This window comes from Mus caroli, unplaced genomic scaffold (assembly GCF_978045245.1).
Source record: "Mus caroli unplaced genomic scaffold, Mus_caroli_1 scaffold_6, whole genome shotgun sequence".
Taxonomy (NCBI): domain Eukaryota; kingdom Metazoa; phylum Chordata; class Mammalia; order Rodentia; family Muridae; genus Mus; species Mus caroli.
Window position 1 is genome coordinate 79,211,152 of NW_028227261.1, and position 23,840 is coordinate 79,234,991.

General features: G+C 40.4%; 1 protein-coding gene and 1 long non-coding RNA gene across 25 annotated transcripts in view; one reads left to right on the top strand and one right to left on the bottom strand.

Annotated features, from left to right (window-relative positions):
• The window catches only part of LOC147004269 (uncharacterized), a 39,802-nt gene extending 32,728 nt beyond the window's left edge, over positions 1-7,074 (bottom strand). The window contains exon 1 of the long non-coding RNA XR_015047362.1: positions 6,943-7,074. This is a non-coding gene — a long non-coding RNA (uncharacterized LOC147004269). The remainder of the gene's footprint in view (positions 1-6,942) is intronic.
• The window catches only part of Ptprd (protein tyrosine phosphatase receptor type D), a 2,287,128-nt gene that overhangs the window by 1,761,205 nt on the left and 502,083 nt on the right, over positions 1-23,840 (top strand). Inside the window, exon 1 of one of the 24 annotated variants that reach the window (XM_085839211.1) lies at positions 8,551-8,802. The exons of the other annotated variants lie outside the window; for them this stretch is intronic. The gene's annotated coding sequence lies outside the window, so the exon portion shown is untranslated. Of the gene's footprint in view, positions 1-8,550; positions 8,803-23,840 lie in introns of those variants that run through there. 24 annotated transcript variants of the gene reach the window in all.

The window sequence follows — 23,840 nt, forward strand, 5'->3', positions numbered from 1 at the left end:
CTCCAAGCTGAATTAAGACTAAGAAGCTGGCATGCCTAGGAATGTGCAGCTTGCTGGCTGCTTGCTTATCATGCATGAGATCCTGAGTCTCCAGCACCACAAACTGAAAGAAACTGTTAAGGCAGTCTGTTGCTCCTCACATTAGCTTTCACTCAGATTCCTTAAATTCCTCTGTTCTCTTCCCAGCCCAGTCTCCTGGCATGAGAACATTCAAGGTAGGATTAAACACAGTGGCTCTGCAAGAGATGATTAGGTTTCAATTGGCATAAATTCCCACTGACTCCATCCAGGTCATGTTTGTATTTATTGTATTTTAGTATTCTAGTAAATACGTGGATATAAACAAATCTAGCCATAGAAGAGTATTGTGTAAATGGGGTGTTCAATTTTTTTTAAACAAGTTTCAGTAGCTAAAGATTGTAAAGGAAGTTTATATTTGGGCAATAGAATCAGAAAGTCAAAGAATGCATAAGGTGAGAGGTTCCTTTAGGCATGGTGATGCATTTATTGTGTAACTGTTGGAAAAAGAAAATGCAGTTTCATGTAGACAGTACTAGAGGCTAAGGCATTGATAGTAAGGATTTGAAATTTAGAATGGGTTCAGGTACCATTCCACCTAAGGATATTGGATGGTTCTACAACACTTGTGAGGAGCTGAACCATTGAATTCCTCAGGGTAGTAGACTTGGGTAATCAAACTGGAATTTTATCTGAATTAATAGGACAGCATAATGGGAACTGGATTGGAGCACAACCAAGAAAATATTGAGAAAAGAAGAATATGCAAAAAAAAAACTGTCAGTATAATAACCCAGAAATGTGTAAAGACATTTGCAATGTAAAGATGGGTCATTGCTGGTGAGAAACAAATAGATAAAACATGACCTTAAGGGAAAACCAGCTAGATGACTTGCTAAGAATGGTGTTTGCCTTTGCACCCTTGTCTGGGCTTGTTTAGTGTTACTAGTTGTGGAGGTATGGCTAATGAGTTTTCAAAAAGAAATTTGACATGGTGATATATGATCAGATAAGAAATAATGTTTACAAATATAGTGAGGCATAGAAAACTATTTCTATCTAGTAGTGTACTCAGTTAAAAATTAAAAAGGCCAGTACCAGTTAGAGTTATGAAAGCTTTCCCCTACTCAACTGATAAATAATTCTGACATCTTAGAAGAAAATATAAAACTAAAATTACTCTCATCAAGGATTCTGTGGAACTATGAATCTATCCAGTTCTGTTCGGATTCTATTATTCCCTATGACAGTTCTGTACGTGCTAGGACTGGTGAAACTTAAATGACCGAACTAGGTAAAGTCACCTTTCAGGCTGAGGAAGGGGGGGATCATGAAGTGGCACCTCACCTGCCACAGTGCGATTTAAGCACATGTCATCACACTGATGCATGTGATATATATTTGTTTGAGATGTGCTTAAAGTCCAGGTGCTGATGGTGATATCAAGAATGTGGAAGATGTCAGGGCCTAACAGGATGCTCACACATATAGGAAAAAGTCATAAAGCTTGGGAAGAGAAATTAAAAGAAGACACAGGAGCTTAAGGACAGGGTGGATTCATTCTATTTAATTGGTGTGGCAAACTTTATAAGGAAGTAATATTTTACCTCAACTGGACTACTGACATTCAATTATTCTCATTTCCCCCTTTCCTATTTTCACCCTTCCTTGGCTCTCTCAAATATTTATGAAATCCTACAGTGCTTGCCATACTATACTAGATTTTTGGGTTCTGATCAGACAGGAATCTCTTCAAATAGTTGAGAAACTATGCCACCAATTTTGAACTTGAGCAAAATTATGTGATGTAACTGAAGTCTATAGCACTGTAGGAGATGTGAAAAACAAAGGGAGAAAACCAGAGCAGTTGGAAAATAGTGGTCTGATACCTTTAATAGCTGTTCTTCCATGCACGAGGATCACTAAGATCTGGAAACTGTGAGCCCCTGGCCCAGGATATGAGGAACTGTTTGTCTCTGATTATGTGTAAGCCACAAATTTCATATAGACACACTTCTTATGGCATGAAGATCAACTTATGGTATTTTGCTTAAGAGTGTCTGAAAGTCATTTTATGAAACCTTGAGAGAACAAACATTTAAAAATAATTTCAAGTCTCTGTTAGTCTTTTCTTCCTAAAAAATGAGAAAGCTGAACTTTATTGGTGACCTTGGTCGTTGGGTGTCTTATTTGCTTTGAAAGACAGCTGGGCTTTAGGTTTTATATTTTTTTTTCTGTTGAATCTTGACGTGCATTCTTTCATTAAGGAGATTCAGTTCCCTCCGAGTTGCTGATTGCCAGTCATTAGCAGCCTGCTGCATGTCACAGGCTTAAAGATAAGAGTCAGGCTGGTGCAAATGAAACTTAAGCAAGCACTGCCGTACTTTTCTGTCATTCTCTAAAGCAGCACAAATTTTGGCTGGCCATGGGGTCAATAATAAAATTACAGCACGCAGTTTAATTTCATTCCCGGGTCATGTGCCATGGGTTTGACATTCTTCAGATACTGGCATTGAGACTTCCATTTTTTCCCAAGATTCTCTCCGCAGGAACTGTCTGGGATTCTTTCTCATTGTGTGTCCTGTTCTTGTGCCAGTCAGCTAAAGACAGCCTGCACCATCAGCTTCATCAGTTTTGGCTTTCTGTAGAATGCCCTCCATTCAGTGATTAATTACTAGCTCTTCACCGACTTCTTAATCTTTGCTGTACTTTAAAATACTCCTTCCTTTGCATTATGGTAAGGCAAAGATACTAAATAGAATGTAAATACATGTTCGCTCTTACTATCTTCTCATTCATCCATCCATTAAAAGGTCTTTTTAAAAAAAAATGGGGCCAGCAAGATGAATTAGGGCACTGAATGCTAAGATTGACCAACTGATTATGAGCCCCCAAATCCACATAGTCGAAGGAAATAGCCAACTTCTGCCATCAAGTTGTCCTTTGACCTCAACATGTGGCCCAGTACACATGTGTCCCTTCCTGCAAATACACTAAGCAAATGTCTTTCAAACTATTAAACTGGGCCTGGAGAGACAGCTTAGTGGGTAAAGATCCCTCTACGACCCCCCCGGCCCCACCCCTGCCAAGCATGATGAGCTGAGGTCATTCCCAGGCTCCGCGTGTTGTCCTTTCATCTCTCTGTGTATTCTGTGGCATGTATTAATAATACACACAGAGGTACATGCTTGAAAGGGTGCACTCCCACATACGCATTTTAAAGTAAAAAACATATAAAATGTAAAGGATGGATTAAAATTATACAGAGTTAGAACATAAAAGAACAGTAGGCAATTTTATTTTTCAAGGAAAGCTTCAGCATCTTAAACCTGACGTGGTGAAAGTCTGCTTATGCCTTGCCTTAGTGACTGTGCACCCATACATGCAAGCCATAGTGCTAGTTTGAGTTTACCTCACTTTTATTTATGGTGAGTCCTGGTCTCACTATATTGTCCTGACTGGACTGGGACTTGCTATGAAGACCAGGTTGGCCTTATATTTCTAAAGATCCACTCGCCACTGCCTTTCCAGTGCTGGGACTAAAGGAGGACATCACTGTGACTCCAATAGTGGTATTTTAATAACCAATGTCTGTCATTTAAAGATGGGAGACCTTTGAGTATTTAAACTATATAGTATTAAAAAAACAAAATTGACACAATTTTTTCTGTTAATACTGAAAACCAGTACTTAGTGAATGCATTAATGGAACTTCTTGACAAATCACCTGTTAAATTTCAGCTGACAGCTTGTCATATGATAATTATAAATAATTGTAATATACGACTATCATAATGCATGCAACAAAAAACTAGGAAAGTAATTAGAGTATATCCTTTGTTTTTCCCCCCTTCACTTCTTGCTCACTTGAAAAAAAATGACCCAATGTTTCACTTGGGTTGGGATAATGCCAGTGGTTAATGGAATGCCCCACTCTACTAAGGAATTTAATGGGAATATCCATTTGTCACAGTTGCATGCTGTAATCTCCAGTAGCTGAGCCAATGGAAAATAGCATTGCAGCATAATGTCCTCTACACAGTACAGGTGAGGGTGAAATGTGGCGACTGAGCTGGCCAAGGAGAGACCTGATTTATTTATTTTTTAAATGATAGGATTTTTTTTTTTTTTAGTTGTTGCCTCAGGTTGGGAGGGGGAAGTGCATTTATGTCATATGCAGAGATTGTGAATGTTTGCACAGCACAGCTCAAAACTCCTACCTGCCTCCCGTGTACTGAAAGCCTACTGGCAAGCCAGGGCCCTTTCCATAGTAGATGAGAAAGGCCAGGGTCTCCTTCAACCATTTCTTGGTGCTGGATTTGAACTTTCAGAGCTGAGGAATTGGAATAAACCATGTATACTCATAGCACTGGTTGTAGAATCCACAGCACTGTTCAGGTGAGCTGCTGGCTCCATTTTTCTTTGCAGTGTAGGTAGAATTATAACCGCATTTCTGTGAATGCATTTTCTGTCTCCAGGTTAAGCCAAATAGTGTTTGGTGTAGGGTCTCACGTTTCTCCAGCTTTTCTTCATGCTGCGTCCATGTTTGGAGAGCAGAGCACATGCAGCCGAGAGCGGCTACATGAATTCAATCTAGGAATTTCTCTCTAGCATTTTAACTTGTAGTGGTGAATGTTTGAGGATTAAAACCATTCATTATTATTTCATTTCTGCTCTTAGCAACAAGTTAATAAAGAATGTTAGACACAGCCTAGCACCTGTAGGAATGGTCTGATATTAGCTTCAGTGCTTATGAAACTACACACATGCCATTCAGATCTATGCTGTGCTTTTCCATTCTAACTGGCTTTCATAAAGGAAAAAAAAACAAAACAAAATCATATACTCCTTTCAAGGAAAATATGATAAACAGCAATTTATTGCATCTTTTAGTTTATATTTTTTCATTATTACAGAAACAAAAGCAGTTTGGATTTGAAATGATATAGGTGCAAAATTCTAGCTTAGCTACTTGCAAGTTCTTGGAATGGCTACATTTTGTACCTCATCTAATCCTATTTCCTCACTTAAACCCTGAAACTAATAATATTCAGCTAGAAAGGCAAAGGTTTTAGTTGAAGATGAGGCCATGGCTTCTAGACTTAGCCCCATGATCACAGTAATTCTTTCTTACTTTTCTTTCATTGAAAAAAAAAACCTGTATGTAACCAGTATATTCATGGACCTCTCTAAAGGTCACTGTGTGCTTTTTGAAAACCAATGGAAGCTGGGTGCGGAACATAGTTCTAGAATCTCAGTACCAGGAAAGAGGAGGCAGGAGGATCAAGAGTTCAAGGTCAGTTTTGACTACAAGAGACTTTTTTTCTATGACACCCCACAAAATAACAGCCGCTGTTACTGTCAACATGATTATTTTAAATTTAACTTTGCCATGTTTCATAAATCTCACCATTACTTCTAGAAACAAAGTGCTTTGTATGGGGTTCAAAACAAACTTATAGTCACCCTACCTAGCTGAATTATGCACTCAGGGGAGTGTGTATCACAGCGAAACTCCAGCATGCTATTCTTCACAGAATGCCAGATCTGGAAGGAAATTAAGCAGGTGCAGCTCTATCTCCTCATTTTCTTTTGTGCAAATAGCTATCATTTCTAAACCGTGTACATATGTTGTTCAGCGATGACTTGGAAAAAACAGTTTACTTGACCCAGAACTTAAAGACGATTGTAGATATTTTAGCATCAGGGAAGGGGACAATGGCACCTGAATTTGCATTTTACCTCTGCCTTAGACACCTTGTGCAACCTTATAGTCTCAGGGACGAAGTTTCCTTGTCTGTAATGATGAAATGAGACTAGTAGGAAACCTACACACCTCTAATGTTCTTTGGTTAAAACATCCGGAAGACAAAGCCGTCCAGCTGCTTGCTGTATGAGATGCTGCAACATCAGCTGCTGAGTGCATTTGCTACCACTGTGGTCTTGTGTGTGTGCCTGGCCGGAATCTCACTCCCACTTCTACTTGCATTTGTCTGTTTCTTCTACCTTGCCTTCCTCAGCAGCAGCAGCCAGCATATGTCTAAGTTTCTTTTGTACAATAACAGCAGAGACTACATGCCACTCAGATAACCTATTTCATTTTTAGTGTATGTTTGGTCATAATAGGGACTCATCTAGGAACTTCTGGTACTGAGGAAGTTGGGCTTGCCATTTATTTGTACTGTGATCTATGTTGCTCATGTTGGCAACAGCCAGTATTGAATTCTGTAGCTAGCCTGACTTACTCCTAGTGGGAGAAGAGAGTACTTCTCAGACTGTGAACCCAGAGTAGTCAGGCTTCACTGCTATGCTCTTCTCAGCAAGGTCAGATGTGGAGGCAGAAGGTACCTTGCCTTTCCAGTACCCAGAGGAGGTATTTCCAACATCTGAAGGAGAGAAGTAGAGCCACTAGTTCACTAGGGAGGGAGGATGTGGCAATGAGAAAGACAATCTAGTTTATATTCTGGAGGAGAGTGATTTATCACTAAGCCCAGATTTCAAATTAACCCTGAAGGCAGGAGTAACAGCAGTTCATAGTCTCTGCTCAAGCTTTCAGTGTGTTCCATCCAAAACTTGGTTAAACATGGCTTGAAACTCACACAATAATGCACTTCTTTCTGGTTCTCACAGTAAGGCTAACCATTCAAAGAGGAGTAAAAGGAGTTAAAAAAAATAAGGAAGAGTTGGTCGGAGATGTTTCTTTACTCCCAACATGTTGAGAAACAGAACGACACCTCATAAGACCCGTTCCAAATGGTATGCCTTCTTTTTGCAGTGTTCAGTGGGCAGAGGAATACTGACTTCAGTATTCAGTAATTTCAAGTGCATGGCATGCAGAGGATTGAAGCAAAAATGCAGGCAGCTAGAGACCGTCAGGATGCTAGATACTGGACCACTAAGTTGCTTCTAAAGGGGTCTGCTTACCTTTGCTCCTTCCAAGACTGTTCGGAGTCTGCAGGAGTAAGTGCTGTTTGCATTGGCTGGCCTGAACACAGAATGAGCAGTGGAGGTGGCTTGAAGGCCCAGGCTTCACTTCACTTGACCTTTCTCATGGTGTTCCTAATGAATTTTGATGGGCCGGTTGCCAATGGAGGCTTCTAGCTGCTGACTTCCCCCACATGCTGGAGATCGTATGAGTAGGGAAGAAGGTTAAACACCACGTCTTTTGGCTAGCAATCCGCACCAGGCACCTTATCCACCCTGGTCCAACAACTGGTGCCTGTCTGGAGAGGTTTTTGTTGTCTTTCGCGAGAGCCAGATAGCAGTGCTTTGCTAACATAAGAGCAAGTAGCTGAAAGCACCCTAAGAGTTCTCACACCAAGATTTGGGTACTTCCCTTCCTTCCTTCCTCTCTGCCTTCAAAGTGAGGATCCTAAAAAAGTCCGAGAAGGAGGCTGCCAAGGTGAACTGGGATAGACACAACTCAGTCTCATCAATGAACGCCCCTTGTATTATTCAACTGCTTTGAATAGGGCGCGACCAGCCTTTCTTCCTCCTATGCTTCAGGAAGCAGAGCGGGAAGCTCCCGGGTGTGCATATGTGTGCACCGGGATGAGTTGAGTGAATCTGAGAGGGTCTTTTCTGGCTGGGTGGATGGATATTGGGGAGTGACGTCACCCCGCCCCCTCCCCTCCTCTTCTCTACACTCTCTCTTCTCTCTCTCTCTCTCTCTCTCTCTCTCTCTCTCTCTCTCTCTCTCTCTCTTTCCCTCGTGCTTGTGTGCGCGCGCACGCGCTGTGTTTTGTGTGTGTTGTGAGGTCTGTGTGTGTGTGTGTGTGTGTGTGTGTGTGTGTGTGTGTACACGCTCCTCCTCGCCCAGCTCTCTAGCCTGTCCCTCCTTACTCAAGCTCTGTAGCCCTCAGTGAGTCTGCGGTCCGGATTGAAGGTTCGCCAGCGGGCGCAGCGGACTGGCTCTCCACGCCCGGGACGCACCCACACTCACACTCGGGCGCAGACGGCACACACACACACAATCCCCAAGCGTTGGGCACAGCGATTCCGTGGGATCTCCAGCAGTTATGAGGATTTTAGAAATCACCCAGACAAGGAAACAAAGAGAGAAGCCTAGAAAATTACTTTCTTGAGCTCCTTCATTGCATTTCCCTAACCGAGCCACCTCGCCGAAAACTGTGACCGCCAGGTTCCCGCCAGGTTCAAGGTGTGGGTTGACCACTCAGTCCTGGCCCTGGCCGGTGCAATCGGGACCCCACTCCAGAGCTACGAGCACCCCTCGCTCGCTCCCCTCACCCCCGCGGGCCTCACTATCGGGTTATCTCGTTGGCGCTTCACTTTTGGGGGGAAGAAGACAAGAACCGGAGGGAGGCGCTGAGGGGGGCAGCCGAGTTGCTATTTGTGGCCAAAGAATCTGCTTTAAAAGCAGCAGCGGCGGCAGCAGCAGCAGGAAGGAGGAAACGGGAGAGGCGGAGGGAGGAGGCGAGACGCGGCCGGACCCCCCAGCAGCGCGCCGGAGCAGCCGCGCGCGAGGAGGAGGAGGAGGGCGCGGAGCAGCGTGGAGGAGCGGGAGGAGCGTGGAACAGCGGGAGGAGCGGGAGCGGCGGCTAGCGGCGGGCGCCAGGGCCGAGGACACGGCGCTGGCAAAGGGAGGCGGGGCGCTCGGAGGCACGGCCGGGACTCCCGTGGACTCGCCACTTGCGGCTGCCGCGCGGGCTGGGCGGCGGCGGCTGCGGGACTGAGCGGCCGCCCGGAGGCGGCGCGGCCTCGGAGGGCTGGAGCGCGGTGCTGGGAGCGGCGCGGGCGGCGGCTGCCCCGAGCCGACGTGAGCAGGTAAGCCGTCCGGGTTCTGGAGCCTGGGACCCCCGAGTGCCCGGAGCGACTCCGCTCCGGACCCTGATCAACCGGGGGTCGGCGATCTGCCCCGGGCGGCAGCGGTCGGTTCTGGAGGGCGATTTTGGATTCTCTGCTCTGAACTCGTGAGGAGAAGGAAAAATAGGAGACACTCGAGGGTCCGCGGCTGCCTGCGGGAGGGGATTGTTTGGAGCGCTTTCTGTGGCCCAGTCGAAGCTTTAGGTCTGCTGCGGGAATCTGGTGTACTCACACACACTCGCTCCAGGCGAAGGAAACGCATAATTTATTATGAAGAGTTGAAGTAGTAGGAAACAATTCAAAAAGAAAGCTCCCAACCAAAGATCCTTAGCTTTGCTACACGCTGATTGTAGGCTTTTCTATAGACATGTTAAAAACAACAACAAAAACTTGCCCTGGTTTTTCTCCGCGACGTTGATTTTATTTTAAACCTTTAACAAGTGAAGTCAGTTTTAGTTCCGCTTAGGTGTTTTTTTCCCCCCAGTAAGTATGAGCTTGGTTTTCATTAATCGTGTGTTTTAAATTACAAATAGTAGTGCCGTTCTTCAAAACCCGACTATCACAACCCACTTGTGTTGTTTCCAGTTCTCCTCCCAGTACTCTACTTGCTTAGCATCTCCTGTTGCCTGGGTTTCTTTGACTGGGTTATATCCCCCAGCCTCATCTACAATCTGCACCGTAAATACCCTGGAAAATTCCTGAGGGATCGCTGGCCCAGTATTTGCTCCTAAACTGTTTATCTTTTCTCTTTTACGTGCTCAGATCGTCAATGCTAGCGAATTAATAGGCAGCAGCTCACACATTTTGAGCCCTTTAGTAAGTAGTGACTGCTTAGTTCACAGATTTGAGGTTGTAATTAGCTACAAATGCAGACTTTGGTGTATTCTTTTTGCCGGTCTGTAGCACAACTACTGTGACTCCCTTCAACCAGAGGTACTTCTGATGGTGTGCCTATTTCTCTGTCTCAGAGTGCACACACTAAGGTCTCAACTTGATGCAAATCCAGGATGATAAACCCAAACTCAAAACATTCTGATATAAACGAATCTTTAAATGATCCCAACTGTGAAAGCACTGTTGATGTTCATGGAAAAGCTTAGTAGACATTATCCTACTTTGAACAGATCTCCTTTATGGCCCCACAGATATTGTACCAAAGAGGAAGCACATTTTCTATGCTCTGTATCCGAATTCTTGAAACAGATCTCCTAAATGGACAATAAAATTTTCCCTACCTCCTGCCTCCCATAATTATGTACTGTACTGTCCTTTTCAATGGAGCTAGCAATTCTGTGACAGATTTTTTTAAATTCACCCGCATGTTATCAGCTATTATTGTACTTTCAAAGTGTGAAATTGACAAGCTGGTCAGTTTCATGAATTCAGCTGTCAGATTGTGTCCAGTTAAAAATTGCTAAAAGCTGTAAATGTGCCTGCCTGGAATTTTCTTTTGTGAAGGAAAGACACAAGGGGATGGAGAATTAAAGGGTGTTATTAATTGTAAATATTTTAAAATAGGTACTGTTATGGGAAACACATTGAAATTCGTACAACCATAAACATGTCATTTCGATATGCCTATCTAATTTAAAATAATGAGCACTTAATAGAAAACCCTTAGTAATGGTGATACAATAGAAATGGGATTCAAATAGGAAAAGTGGCCCTCAGATGTATTTTAAGGCAGCTGTCTGAGATAATACTTTCTGATGACATGTAAAGAGGCAGATGTGTCAACTGTCCTTTTGTGGCAGTTATATGGCAAAAATTCTTGGCCAGTGAAGTTGAACAATTAATGAAAGTAACTAAATGCATATATGTATATATATACATACATATATATATGTATATATATATAAGTATGTTATGTAATCATAGATACAAAACTGCTTAAAATACTGCATGCCATTATTTGACAAGCTTTTTAAGATAGACACTCATTTAAAACCAAAATACCCCAAAGTCTAGAACTAAAAATTGGATTCCCCTCAACTGCTGCTATTTGCTAAGCCACTAGGGGCCTGTATAACTGTTCTTATATTCAGGAGACACCCTGCTATGGCTTACACAAACCCTTCCTAGAAGACATTTAAGAAAAATTCAAGTAGTCAGTTCTGTAAGTTTTTTTCTTTTTCCTTTTGAAAATCCCCAACCCATGCTCTGACATTAGCTGTGAAGGCTGATTAAAGGATATTTCAAGAATTTTATTTAGGTAATCTATGGTACTCTGGTATTAGGGTGATTTTTCATATAGACTTTGAAACAAAAAAACCATTACTTATGCAGATTCTTATACAATGCCTGTTTCTTAGTTTATGGTAAAATAAAACAAGAAAAGAAAACATAAATAACTTTTCCTAATTGGTCTGATAAGGATATTGCTTACACAAGGCAGGTTTAGAAGACAAACAAGCAGAGTTACTTTAAAGGAAGTATACACATAGATTAACAGTGTGATTGGAATGCTTTTAAAAGTGCTGTATAAGTTTGTGAGGAAGGAGACGCTGAAGTTCTAAGTGGAGTTCACTGAGCACTTGAGTGACATGGACTGAGGATGCTGTATACATTTTTAGTGTCAGGTTCAAAAATTTGAAATCGATCAGCTATGCCAATCCTGATGACATTAGACAGTAATGTCAAGTCTACTTACACTGATCTTTTTGTTGATACTCAGTTTTTCAAATTGAAAGGGGTGGTTCTTTATAGAATACACTGTAAATATTTCCATATTGGATTCCTTCAGACTTACATGTTCTATCATGGCACTGAACGACTCTGTATTTTAGAGGATAAATGTGGAATTATCAACACTGTCTTATATGAAAAATGCCACCCTATGGAATATCGATTCTTTAAGGTTTTTTTTTTTTTTAATTAAAGCATCCCTTGCTAATTTCAGCATGTATTTGTAGGTAGTCTAAAGTTGTAGCTTTCTTGTGTCCTGAGAACATTAGACTTATTAAAGGCAACTTTGACATCTTTGAAATCTTTGACATCTATACAAATGGCCCTTAGTTCTTGTCCCCAAAAGTTTCTTTGAAAGAACTTTATCTATTATGTAGAATACTTAAGAGGGTGACTACAAAACACACTTGCAGTTACTAATCCAGATACTAAAGTACTAAGTATAAAGATAATAATGCCCAGTTTTCCAGTGTGTATTTGATAAGTCCCATTTTTATAAAAAAGACAGTCATTTTTAATTGAGAAGGTCAATATGAGTAAGCGAGATTGTGTTAAACCAGATTTATTGGTAATCTCTTACTCCCTCGTGGATTTATTTATTCTTTCTTGTTTAATCCATGTACTGTTCAGAACGTCCCTAAGGAAAGGTGTTTAATTGTGGTGGCACAAAGGTAGTTTGTGGCCTCAAGCAAAATCAGTGCTTTAAAACCTTCTGTTTTATATTATCACTAATTTGCCAAAGAGGACCAAGGAGAGGCGTTATTCTTTGTAGACTATGAGACTGGGGATGGCTGTGTAATAATACTTCACTGAAGCAGTTTGGTAATGTGGAATGAGATTACTTAGATAGTATTTGCCAATGACTTTTGTTGAAGAGGCGTCACGTGCCTCTAAGTGTCTGTGGGTTTTGTATTACAGTAACATTTCTACCGAAGGATGGGTTTGCTTGGGATATCCCCTATGGATAATCTCATTTGCTTCTAATCAGGAGTTGGTAATGCTTATGAAAATGCCATCCTTGGTTTGAGTATATTTCAACAAGGAAAGTGTCGAAATTTCCCTTCTAGTTTTTAAAAAAGGAGAAATATATTTAAGTTTTTCACAGTTAAGCTCTAAGGAAAGACAGCTAAAAGAATACATGGCTTGCGTTCACTGATTGCTCATCTCATAAAATTATAGCATCCAGTGTAAAAATTGAGAGGGTTTTTTTTTCATGTTGTAAGTCTTGGCAAGGTCAAAGAGCAAATGCTCATATTTTGTAGCAGTCTCTGACTTAATGAAACCTAAATATTAATGCCATGATAAAATGGTGAGTTTGGAGCACACAAGGCAGCTTTCTGACCAGGCACATACCATGAAATTTCCTTAAACTGTTAGCCCCTTGTTTCCTGATTAACAAATCACGGATGTTTTTATGCAGCTAGCTGATTTCATTTCTTTCCATTAATATTTTATTAATGAAAGTATTTTTAAGACTTGGGCATTAAAACTTGACATTAAAGTAACTTAAAATTCTGTTCATTCATATTGCCACCCCTCTCAAAGCAACTCGAGAAAAATGGCCCGAGATGATGCTTGCAGAGTCTTCTCTCTCAAGATAATTCAGTGGCCAATCTGAATTAGTTCTGTTTGATGCTGATATAATCAATCAGTCTATATCAATATTTTTTGAAGGAATGCCTTTCATGGCTCTTTAACCATGATCTTCTGTTCCCTAAGTCAAATTTCTGTATGTTACAGGCAATATATTGACAAAAATCATTTGGAAAGCAAAAGCAGCTTTTTCTGTCTGTAAGGGCTAGGTCATGGATACAGGCAGATCAGCCGACAGTAATGGACCAACCACTTAGGTGATCCTCTCCCCCAACCTGAAAGGTGCGATCCGCTTTCCACTACCAATGGCTGTGTGGCACTGACGACAGAGTGTAAAGAACCGAGTCCCATAGCAGAGCACCATTTGAGCCTAGGCTTTGTCATAGTGCTTTGCTTTGCGCTCACTGACCAGAAAGACTGCCTCTTTGCTGAGGGTTGACCTTCAGATAACAGTGTCAGGAGATTCATAGCCCTCTCACGTTGCTGTTTACTGGCTTTAACATTCATAAATCCATCAGCTTCTTGAAATTAATTGAATTTACAAAATCTTAATTGTCTTTAAAGAGCAACAAAGAAAGCCAACCTTTGAGCTAATGTAGCAGTAGCTAATGAAAGAAATTGAGGTTGAGGAATTGAGTGTATGTTTTAAAAAGTTTCTTGGATCTGTTTAGAGATTTGTGGAAATTGTATTTTAAAATAAATAGAATGATCAACTGTAAGCATTAGATAGCAAGGTACCAGAGACTCCTATGTAATGTCAACTCACTCTATTTTAATCTATCATCCATTTATCTATCTATCTATTTATCTATCTATCTATCTATCTATCTATCTATCTATCTATCTATCTATCTACATCTATATCTATTTATTTTTTCTCCAGCCTTCGAAAAGATGGATAGCAATAGATTTGCTCTAAGGAAAACTCAGGCTCTCAGTCCTATCACATTCTGCCTGGGGAGGGAGGCAACATTTGAGAGTCTCAGTTTCACCATCTCTAAGGTGGAGAGAATAACCATCCAAACGATGACAATCCAGCTAACTGTGTAATAAGAAATTCTTACTTTTTAAGGTTAAAAAAAGACCTATGTAAGCTCTATATGTGTTAGCCATGTGATAAGTATGCTTCATGCTAGGCTCATGTTTTATAGTAAATAGCTATCTGGATCATTATCGGTTTGCTCTAAATTGTTGACTGATTTAAAACTCAGATTTGTTGGATGTAGGTGTCTATATCCTTCCCTCCTCCTCTGCTTTCTGGTGTATATTTGTTGTAATCACTGCAGATCCTAGAACAATCTTTCTTGCCCAGCGTGTTCATTGCAGTCTGTGCATATTAGCATGCCTCAGTACACCACTATCTCAGAAAAGCTTTCAAACTAAAAGCTAGAAATGACTTTGCCTAGAATGTACTGGGAGCATTTCCTTTAAAAGTCAAGAATGAATTAATAGATTCCCAAGGATAGCTGTTGATGTGGAACTGCAGTTTGGGGAAAGAAATGCTTAGAAACGCAGTTAATTAAAATACTAAACCAAAATAAGTGCTTTGAAAAAAAGTGCACTGCATCTTAGAAAGCTGCTCAGCCCTTGCCCAGTGCAGCTGTCTTTTCCTCAAAGATCCAGTTTCAAGAGCAGTGATGGATGGTGGTGCCTGTAGCCAGTTGTGGGGTTTGCTCTGAGGTCAAATGTGTTGATGGAAGATAGGAATTTACTTACTGCATTCTGTCTTTCCCTAAGACCCACCAGCACAGTTCCACAGGAAGAAATGAGACTAGCCACATCAAATACAGACACAGTGTCCTATTATAGGTCAAAAGACATTTGTTTATTGTTTATCATAAGATTATTTTCCATCCTTCCCAGTGTTCACTCCAACGAATGGCACTAATCATTTCTTTTTTCACACAGAGGCCCTCAACTCCCTGGGAAACATATTTCCATGTTGTATTTTAATTGACATATTCTTAAAGGTTTTTAAAGGGGGGAACATTACCAATTCATACTTCTCTGGTTGAAATGGTTCAGTCTGATTCTTCAGATCTGCTTTTATACCTTAGTCTAATCTTTCTCATGATTTTTTGACTAGCAGGGAATAATCACCTAGAAATACCTTAAACACTCCAAATCTACTTACTGTTCATGTAATCATTTTTATTTATTTTTCCTTGGAGGATTATAGTAGTTCCCTACAAGAAAAAAAATGTTGAAAACAACTTCTATTGGAGGCTCCCACGGATGGGTACTGCTCTGAGCTCTTTCCTTGATTCTTGCTTTCTTCTCTTCATGGATTCTCCTTTCCTATGATGTTTAGGCCTCCTAGCTTCCATCTCTATTATAAACTCTTTGAATATTGATTAATCCTTTCAGATTCTCCTCTGCTGTCTCCTGGGATATTCCTGTCAAGTTAGCATAGAACCAACAGTTTCTGCATAGATTACCCTGAAAGTAGATTTCATAGCACTCGTCAAGTACCTATCCTAAATTTCTATCAGCTGGACAGATCGTTGTCAATAAAAGGCTTTCCTGAATCACGAGCTCTGAATAATAAACTCTAAATAATATCTCCCATACAGTATTTGTAGTCATTTTCCTTCACACCACACCTCATCTGATTTAGCCCTCCGGAAGGAAATTTGGTGTCATCCTTTGCACCTATCTTCTTCCCTTCTTGTTATCCAGTTCTGTAGTTCTATTCCTGGATTTTCTTTATTGTATGGCTTCCTTTCCCTTTCTGACTTTACCATGTGCTTGGATGTTCTGCAGCCCATAAATAGCTTTCCATGTTGTCTTAGTGTTTTCTCTCTCTTCTTTTCTGAAATGTGGCCTTTTCTTTTCCCCTTCTCTATACAATCAAGTGCAAACTCCCCATCAACAGCTGACACAGTCCTCTGCAGGCTGACTGTAATTTGCATGTTCTGCCTGCTTTCTCACTCAGAACCCCAAGGTGACCTGTTTTTGAGCAAGAGCAGATCCTGAACTATCCTGGGGGTGTCTGCTGTGGGATTTTCTGCTTCCGATATGATTCGAAGAATCCCTCTTTCCTCTATGTCTGTTGTATCAATTTGTGACCAATGAAGTCTTTCTAAGTGTTGTCTAACCAACTAATGCCCAACTCACTTACTCTGTCTTTTTCTTTGGATTAAATGGAACTAAGGATTTGAATTTGAGTTGTATTTAATTTAAATCATGAATGTAAAGAATAAATTCATCATAAGCCAAAGGTGCTCAACCTCTAGGTTGCAACCCCCATAAAGGTCCCATATCAGATTACCATGTATATTGGATATTTACATGAGCATTCATTATAGTAGCAGAATTACAGTGATTAAATCATTTTATAATAGGGAGGGGCACCACAACATGAGGAACTGTATTAAACGGTCACAGAGTTAGGGAGTTTGAGAACCACTATAAATATATGCCTATGATGATAAGCTGGAGGTATAGGAGATTTAGCTTAGTGGCAGCCTAAGTTATGAGGATGCCCTAGGCTGAGTCCCTTGAAAAAACTTGGAACTCTTGAGATAGGCAGAATTCAGCATTCCTCTTTGGAGAAAATTTCCATTAGTATTGTTGATATTGATCACCAATGATAGTGATCACCGTGTTTTCATGGTCATGTTAGTGGTAGTTGATAAAATGTACTGAGTACTTACTGTGGTGCTAGACATTCTGTTTGGTTCCTTCCTTTCAGTATTACATTTAATCCCTAAACTAATATTATGTATATTAAATGCTAATTAATTAGTTACATTTCTATGTTACAGTTTCAGAGGAAGAAAAACTGTTTAGGAATGAGTTCAAGATTTAGAGCTCAAGGTATTATGGGTGGATCTGAGAGCCAGAATTATGTCAGGCAGTGTTAGCAACTAAACTATCTATTTCACACTTAAGCCCCTCTTTCTTGTATACAAACAAAACAAAACAAAACAAAACAAAACAAAAAAGTTAAAAAACATATCTCACACATGGCAAGCAAGTTCAGCTTCTTTGGCACATATTTATGAAAAATATAAGCATATGTAGAGTTTCTGTGCCCATTCTGAAGAGTCTCTTCCTTATTCAACTGAGAAACACTCTTCCCTCCAGGGGTTTGGGCAGTTGACCTTTGGCTGTTGTTGCTTTCCAGCTCTGCTATGTGGGCTTTCCAAGGCAGTGATGAGCTCTGGACTCAGTCCTGGATATGGTTAGGTGAAGGATCTGTACCAAAAGTGATTTTAAAGTAATAAAACCTGGCACTTTCATACTACCCACTAGGAATCAAAAGCATTTTTATAAAGTGAAGTATAAATCAAGCAGGAATCTCCAAAGAGCAGCCTCCCATCAAAGAGGTGGAGCTCTGCCAAGGGGGTGGCGCATACCTGCTCTGCTTGCTGGCAGCCAGCCTACTGCATGTTTATCTGGGAACTTTTGTCCGTTAGAATGGCTTCTAAAATATTTGCATTTACTGCTCTCTTGATAATTTTATTATCAATAACAGATGGGCAAGTTGATTTTTTTTTTCTCCATTTAACCTATTTTATAGGAGCTTATTTGGGACTGTTTTGGGGTAGGGAGTGGAATAATGTTTCAGATAACTATTTATGACTAATTATGGTTTTCTAAAGAATAAAATTCAGGATGTTATATTTGTTTGATGATTTGGAAAATGATTTGTTTTCTTGACAGCAGGGCACCCTGAAGTTTTAAATCAGACATGGTACATAAAGTCACATGGAGAATGCTTTTCTTCTTTTATGAGCTTTTTTGTGTCTTAACATTTAAGTCCTTTGGGTCCAGGTTTCCAAAATGTTTCTTGCAATGCAAACACTGGGTTATTTAGCCACACACTTTTCTATAAATTAATCTATTAACCATAACCTCTAGGAAGGATCGGGCAGCACTATTTTCTTTGTGCTGAAAATGTATCTACATTTTGGTTCATAATAAATGTCTTTACATAAAAATACTTAAAAAATACTTAAAATTGAGAGTAGCAAATTTAATAAATCTCATATGCGTGCTTAGTTACTACTTTTAAGCAATGGTGGCCTAAATATATGTGAATATGACTTTGTTTTCTAGGTGCAACCTGAAATTGATGAATTTTTTTAAACAAACACATAAAAAAAGTTTAGAAGAAAAATTGAATTTAGCATTTGATTTTAAAGTCCATAATTTAGACTATTTTCTCTTGAGTTTTCTCTGTTTATCTTGGTGGTACTAGAATAAGTACTTGCCTCTTTCTAGCCTTCTTCTGTCTGCACAGTCCAGCATCCTGTGTTTGCTTGAACTGCAGCTTCCTATGTACCTTTGTCTGCTTTTGCTTTTCGGTTCTGTAGTCAGCTTGACCTTTAACAAACCCCAAGAAAATGCTTGTATTGATATTCAGAAACTATCACCTTGTGTGGGTTACATGTGCTGAGAGGTTTTTTCCCCCACAGTTATACAGCACCTTTGTTGTTGTTTGAGACAGGCTCTCCTGTATCCCAGGCTGGTTTTTAACTGGCTCAGCAGCTCAGGATGGCGTTGACCTCTTGAGCCTCTCGCCTGTACCTCCTGAGTGCCAGAATTACAAGGAAGTGTCACTACACTTAATTTTTGTAGTTAATACATGATGCTTAAAAATAATTCTTACAATGAAAGTATGCAATCCCTGATTTCAAGCAACAGTTGTCTAAGCTGATTTGGATTGAACTTTCATTATTATTTAGAACATACTTGAATTTGGCTCCTGTTACCCCTGTTTGCAAACCTTGAAAAAATACTTAAACAAAGCCACCTGATTCTTGGTGTCCTTTCAAACCCTTTTCTCTTGCTCCCTTACCATCCACAGTCATTTCCTCTTTCCCCTTACTCACCTCGAAAGACACATATTATAGCTTTGCCAAAGTCTTTGCAGTTCCCAGTGTCCCTTTGGGACTCTTCTATAATCTTGAACAGTCTCTGTTCCCACTTGAATGCTCTCTCATTCATTTTCCAAGGCATACAGAAAAATCAGAGATGAGTTAGTTCACGGTCCAAATCTTACATGTTTAGGGTCTCCAGTTTATGAGCATATTGTTGATTCCTTTGCAGTATTTAATTTATTTTGTTTGAAAAGGTTCCACTTACCTTGTTGGTTACTAAACCACGACAAAGCCAAATCTGAGTAGACTGTGTGTATCCAGTCATATGCCACCAGACAAGACAAATCTGCCTTTACATCTGGCTGTGGTAAGAATTCCCAGATGCACTTAATTCTGACACATGGTCATTATTGAACCAAAAGCCATCCCTTGGCATGGTTATAGCTCTTATTTGTTTTCATTTTAAGGGGCTTCATCCAGGCTGCCAAATATACAACAGGTGCCTTGGTTTTATACTTGCCAATCTGTTGTTATTCAAATGACCGTCCTAACAGAGACTAATGGCATCTAATAAAATGATCTCAGTTCTGGCAAGCCAGGATTCCAAGAGCAAGAGCAGTAGGAACTGCATAGGCCTCACACATAGGCCCCTTATTTATCTTAAACCACAGACATTTTCTCAAGCTTGGTGTTTCTTGAACACTAGGATTTGTAGCATCCAGTCTTATTTGAGATGGACTGGCTGGATGGTATGGCAAACAGGCTAGATGCTCCAGCTTATTAGTGAATGGCCATGTCATGGCTGTAAGGCAGAGCCAGACAGTCTGTTCATGCCAAACAGCTGGCATGTGAGATGGCTTGTATTTCCTCTTGTTATAAATTTGCCACACTGATTCCATAAGGATGTGGGAAGACAGGACTGCTACCGGAGATAGCTAGTTTGCAAATAGGAAGTGATGACTGCATGTTAGAGTCAAATAATGTATGCAACTTTGGTGTTATACATTTAAAACATTAATAATGAATAGAATGTTATTGCTATTGCTAAAAGCAATAGCTTTTGACATCTGGCCATGCATACTTTTCAAAATTGTGGGTAATGGATGACATAGGTTGGAATGGGGTCTCATGGGAGGGTGCAGGTATGCACCAACTTGGCAGAGATTTCTGAGATCTTATTTAATTCTTAAACTCTGTTGCGCATCTATTGAGAATTCATCTTCTAATAAATTGCCCACAGCAGTGTGCAAGATGCTAAGTGGTTGTCAGGGTGAGGGAAACACTGCCCATTGTGGTTTGCACTAACAGAGTTTTGCAAAACTTGAGTTGCTTCATCCTAACCTCCAATTGGAGATCTCTGTGCTGTCTGTTGGGGAAAAGGGTTTTGCTAAATCACGATCATGGTGATACATAAAGTAAGAAATGGGGAGCCTGATCTTTGCTATATACATAGCCACTCTTCGCTTTCACTTCTTCCACAGTTAACTGAGCACATGTGGTTTCCTGTGACCCAGTATACAGCATAGATCTTAGGTTAGGACTTGCCTATTATTGGACTATCTTTTTGTATTATTTATGCCCATCCTATTTGAAAAAGGATTTGCGGCAGCTATTAAATCATACGCTTCATTATCTTTAATAAATCACTTTGGTAGAATAGACAATGGCTTATTGTACAGATGGTTAGTTTCTATGAGAAAGGTTTAAAATATGCATCTTTTTGGACTCATATTGAATGCTATTTTATGTTCATAACGTTTGTAAAATGATAGGGCACTTTAAGAAGTATACTAGTGTACATACTAGTCAGATCATAATTTTAAAAATAAACAGTGAAGAATGGATGGCTTCCAAACATTTTTAAAAGTACATTACTTAAAAGTAATGCTCCCGTGATTAACATTTCTTCAGTCAAATGCGGTAAGATCTGCTACCTTTGTTGACTGGGTAAACATTTCAAAGTCTTCTTTAGACACACAGAAGTGCAGTAGGGCTTTTAAGCTGTAATGTTCCTGTTCTTGGCCATTAACTTTAAGAAAAACAATGTAGCAAGCAGAGGTTGTCTTTCATCTATATACCCGTACCAGTGTGGTGTTTCTTATGGGAAGAATACAAGAAATAAGTGGCCTTCTAAGCATGTTTCTCCACCCCCATTTAGAATATTTATGCTCTAAAATGAAGCATCACACATATCCCTATAAGTGTAGGTAAAGACTAAGAGCCCTTGGGGGCAACATATTGGGTTTTGTCATGGTAAGGGTCATTTCTCAGATACTAAATAGGAAATTTTTTAAACATTATAAAAAAGAACATTAAACTAAATTTCATACATTTTTGCTAAGGACCTAAGATGCCCAAACCTCAAGATTCCCCAGTTGACTCCCTGGATCTTCAGACTAGTTGTCTCCTTATTAACACAATTCCTGTTGTTCTGACAGTCATAGAGCCCCGGCCCATGCACTGCAGCCTTGGGAGGAATCTGCCAGAGTCTAGCGTCTTCTCATCGGTACTCATGGGAAGCAACAGCAGACAGATCTTCTTGTTCCTAATTATCTAATTTAAGAAGCCAAGTTTCCTTATTACTTAATTAAATTTAAATGTAATTAAGAACTCAGTTGTGCTAGCTACATTTCAAGTGGCCAAACCCCACGCATAGCTAGTGACCATGTAGGAGCTCTGGCGCAGAGGTTTCCATTGTTTCACGAAGCCCTGTTGGATAACACTGGTCCACTTGACTTCTGAAACACCATTTGATCCTTTCACGGTTGCAGTGTAATAAAGTAAAGGGCTACCCTTTATATGCTTAGGGTACCCAGTGATCTTATTAGCAAGAAATGTACCAGCCAGATGGGAGTGAAAGATAGCGTGGTTCTGAAATACATTTATTCTTGGGGAGAGTGAGTTGATAGCAGATTTTGTGCTTTTTGTCTAATGAGTACAAGTTCTGATTTTGTCCTAGCTTAATGTGGAGAAGTAGACTTCTGTGGAGAGTTAATAAGGAAACAGATTGAGCATCACCAGGCTCAACATCTCTCAGATTTCCAGGGAAGCCTCTTTGCTGCTTTCCAGGTGATCTTTGTCTGTCTGTAACTATATGTGTGGGATTAAGGAATGGTAATGGAATTGAAAGAGGAGGCTCAGCGTGATGATTTTATAGTTTAACATTCATACAGGAAGCCCTGTGAGAGAAAAGGGTTGCCTCTTGTGGGACAGCGGGTTGGGCTGGCCTATACAAAGTGGATAGGTTTGCTATCCTAAATCCCACCTGCTGAGAGGAGCAGCTGTGTCTGGGGGTGGAGAAGCTGGGCCAGAGGGAGGTGTGTGAACCCTTTGAGCCTTCCACTTGGCAGCTTTCCTGATACCCTTTTGCTTTATTATAGTGCTTTTAAATTTCGTCAGCGATCAAGCCAATCCAGTGTCACATGTAATTAATGCTGACAAGCACATATCAGAACAACCTGTTAGAAATTTCTGAAAGAAGTCTGGGGGTAGATATGTGACTTGAAGGCTCCACCCCTGACAATCTGTTGGCTATGAGAAGGAGGGAGAGAGATGGGTCTAGACTAGTCGCTTAACCCTTACTTCTCCAATCCCGAGATTCCCTAGGCAAGGGTTGAAAGGCTCAGTTCCAGATTTCTGCAGAGTCATCAAATAGAAGAGCTGAGAGGAGGGGAATGAGCTCCATGGCTTACTATAACTCCTGGAAGCATCACCTTTTAACTCAGTCTTTCTCCTAGCCACAGAACCTAGCAAGTGCCTTTCTCTTTTCCTTCCTTACCACTGTGAGCTTCTAAGGCTCTCCCCAGAATGGAAAAGGACCACAGGAAAGGGCTTTACATATTGCAGGTAGAGGGTTTTTTTTTTTTTTTCTTTCTCCTCATCCCTACTGTTTATCAAGAAGGTATTTAAAACTCAGTTCTCAGACTTTGTGGGCATTTACCTAACAGGTTTTTTTTTTTTTAATTTTAGTTAAGATAAACCAAAATAGTCTTCTGAGAGGTTAAGATTTTTTTTAATGGTGATTCATAATAGATATCATTAGTCTGTATTTAGCAGTGATTTTACCTTAAGCAATGCACAAAGGCTTTTGTTGAGATTGTCTTTCTTTCTTTAAAAAAAAAAAAAGCTTGTGACAGTTACTCATTTATTATGGTCTGTCTATGTGTAATGTATTGGGAGGTCAGAGTTGTGGAACTGGTCTTCTGCTTCCACAGGGATTGAACTCATGTCCCCAGGCTTGGGTGGCAAAGGCCTTGGTATTACCTACTGAGCCCAAGAACAAAGCCTGCTATTTTCACTCAAGGCTGTGTGTGTGTGTGTGTGTGTGTGATAATAATCTTGTATTGCCTCACAACAGTTAACTTTGTCCCGCCAGACGTTTAATTCCAGAAAATGGTGTCTTTGTTACAAAAAAATGTGTTTATTGACTAATGGATTTTTGCATGGGTGGAATGCGCCTGATGGGGTTTTGTTGTGTTAAACCAGGAGTTCTGTTTTCAACCAGTGAATCCAGTAGAATTTGGGAACACTCACCTCTTACAAACTCTCATTTTTCAAGTCTTGGCTTTTTATTACGTAGCATCTTTCTTAGTAATTGGAGTGAAATCGGGCTCCTTCCTATAATTACAGATCTAAATCTTTATGGTTACAAGAATATTATGAGCTATATAAAACGGCCACACATTTTCACCCCAGCAAGATTTAATAGCCCATCTCCACATCCCCATCATAATGTAGGCATTGCTTATGATGTTCCAGGGCGTGATAAATAACTTGAACTTAATGTTGTAGGAAGGATTGTAGGACTTTCCATTATAGAGATCCAGCAAGTCATACATAGCCCAGCTCTTTCTTTGTTCTTCTTTCCTGTGCTGCAGAAGGGGTAGGCTGGAT